General features: G+C 57.2%; 3 non-coding genes across 3 annotated transcripts; all 3 read right to left on the minus strand.

The window, feature by feature from the left end:
• Nucleotides 1–327: 327 nt before the first annotated feature.
• On the minus strand, nucleotides 328–446 carry LOC140414659 (5S ribosomal RNA). Its single transcript, XR_011943795.1, has one exon. It is a non-coding gene; the product is annotated as a 5S ribosomal RNA (ribosomal RNA).
• Nucleotides 447–1,142: 696 nt separating this feature from the next.
• LOC140414822 (5S ribosomal RNA) lies at nucleotides 1,143–1,261 on the minus strand. The gene has a single exon (XR_011943952.1). It is a non-coding gene; the product is annotated as a 5S ribosomal RNA (ribosomal RNA).
• A 696-nt stretch (nucleotides 1,262–1,957) lies between these two features.
• On the minus strand, nucleotides 1,958–2,076 carry LOC140414143 (5S ribosomal RNA). The gene has a single exon (XR_011943289.1). It is a non-coding gene; the product is annotated as a 5S ribosomal RNA (ribosomal RNA).
• Between the last annotated feature and the right edge of the window lie 424 nt (nucleotides 2,077–2,500).

A 2,500-nucleotide genomic window follows, 5' to 3' on the forward strand; every position in this document is an offset into this window, starting at 1 on the left:
CTTTCCACACCAGCCCCAATGCCACAACTTGCATTCATGCGGCGCCTTCAGGCTAGGAGACAGAACGTCCTGCCGACACACTGGCTTGCGGCCACACGGGCCAGCTGGCGTGCCCATCAAAGTACAGCACGCCAAGGCACCCAACCGTGCTGCGTTGCAAAGGCCCGGCAAAGCTGCAGCAGCTGAATGGCCCGACCAAGCCGCCTGCCTGAGTTGAGCCCGCAGGCAAGTGTTGGGAGGAATGGCGAGGACGCAGAGAGCAGCAAAAGGTTGGCCTGCCTCTGGTGTGGAGAGTGCTTGGCGTGAGCAGTCTCTGCTGGCCGCAAAAGCCTACTGCACCTGGTATTCCCAGGCGGTCTCCCATCCAAGTACTAACCAGGCCTGAGTCTGCTTAGCTTCCGAGATCAGACGAGATCAGGCGTTTTCAGGCTAGTATGGCCGTAGGCATCTGCAACACTGTCTTCTTGCCTATTCAAGCCGGCCACGCTAGCACCCTCGCCACTTCTTCTTTCCGGTTGTTTTCAATTTTTTCTCTCTCTTTTTCTACTTCTACTTCTACTTCTCCTCCTCTTTCTCTCCTTCTCCTGCTAATTCTAGCCTATATGCCTGATACACGCTCCCCTTCATGCCGTCCCCACCTAGCTCTCTGTTTTTCTTCTCCACCTCCCCCAAGGAAAACTGCAAGCCCCGCCCACCTCACACCAGCCTGCCGCCTGCACGCTGCTGCCTTTCCACATTGCAACGCTGCGCACTTCTCTCAGCACAGCCAGCACAAGGGTCAGGCAGGCAATGCAAGCCAGCTCTCTCTTCCTTCGCTTTCCACACCAGCCCCAATGCCACAACTTCCATTCATGCGGCGCCTTCAGGCTAGGAGACAGAACGTCCTGCCGACACACTGGCTTGCGGCCACACGGGCCAGCTGGCGTGCCCATCAAAGTACAGCACGCCAAGGCACCCAACCGTGCTGCGTTGCAAAGGCCCGGCAAAGCTGCAGCAGCTGAATGGCCCGACCAAGCCGCCTGCCTGAGTTGAGCCCGCAGGCAAGTGTTGGGAGGAATGGCGAGGACGCAGAGAGCAGCAAAAGGTTGGCCTGCCTCTGGTGTGGAGAGTGCTTGGCGTGAGCAGTCTCTGCTGGCCGCAAAAGCCTACTGCACCTGGTATTCCCAGGCGGTCTCCCATCCAAGTACTAACCAGGCCTGAGTCAGCTTAGCTTCCGAGATCAGACGAGATCGGGCGTTTTCAGGCTAGTATGGCCGTAGGCATCTGCAACACCGTCTTCTTGCCTATTCAAGCCGGCCACGCTAGCACCCTCGCCACTTCTTCTTTCCGGTTGTTTTCAATTTTTTCTCTCTCTTTTTCTACTTCTACTTCTACTTCTCCTCCTCTTTCTCTCCTTCTCCTGCTAATTCTAGCCTATATGCCTGATACACGCTCCCCTTCATGCCGTCCCCACCTAGCTCTCTTTTTTTCTTCTCCACCTCCCCCAAGGAAAACTGCAAGCCCCGCCCACCTCACACCAGCCTGCCGCCTGCACGCTGCTGCCTTTCCACATTGCAACGCTGCGCACTTCTCTCAGCACAGCCAGCACAAGGGTCAGGCAGGCAATGCAAGCCAGCTCTCTCTTCCTTCGCTTTTCACACCAGCCCCAATGCCACAACTTGCATTCATGCGGCGCCTTCAGGCTAGGAGACAGAACGTCCTGCCGACACACTGGCTTGCGGCCACACGGGCCAGCTGGCGTGCCCATCAAAGTACAGCACGCCAAGGCACCCAACCGTGCTGCGTTGCAAAGGCCCGGCAAAGCTGCAGCAGCTGAATGGCCCGACCAAGCCGCCTGCCTGAGTTGAGCCCGCAGGCAAGTGTTGGGAGGAATGGCGAGGACGCAGAGAGCAGCAAAAGGTTGGCCTGCCTCTGGTGTGGAGAGTGCTTGGCGTGAGCAGTCTCTGCTGGCCGCAAAAGCCTACTGCACCTGGTATTCCCAGGCGGTCTCCCATCCAAGTACTAACCAGGCCCGAGTCTGCTTAGCTTCCGAGATCAGACGAGATCGGGCGTTTTCAGGCTAGTATGGCCGTAGGCATCTGCAACACCGTCTTCTTGCCTATTCAAGCCGGCCACGCTAGCACCCTCGCCACTTCTTCTTTCCGGTTGTTTTCAATTTTTTCTCTCTCTTTTTCTACTTCTACTTCTACTTCTCCTCCTCTTTCTCTCCTTCTCCTGCTAATTCTAGCCTATATGCCTGATACACGCTCCCCTTCATGCCGTCCCCACCTAGCTCTCTGTTTTTCTTCTCCACCTCCCCCAAGGAAAACTGCAAGCCCCGCCCACCTCACACCAGCCTGCCGCCTGCACGCTGCTGCCTTTCCACATTGCAACGCTGCGCACTTCTCTCAGCACAGCCAGCACAAGGGTCAGGCAGGCAATGCAAGCCAGCTCTCTCTTCCTTCGCTTTCCACACCAGCCCCAATGCCACAACTTGCATTCATGCGGCGCCTTCAGGCTA

Source organism: Scyliorhinus torazame, chromosome 4 (assembly GCF_047496885.1).
Source record: "Scyliorhinus torazame isolate Kashiwa2021f chromosome 4, sScyTor2.1, whole genome shotgun sequence".
Lineage (NCBI taxonomy): Eukaryota > Metazoa > Chordata > Chondrichthyes > Carcharhiniformes > Scyliorhinidae > Scyliorhinus > Scyliorhinus torazame.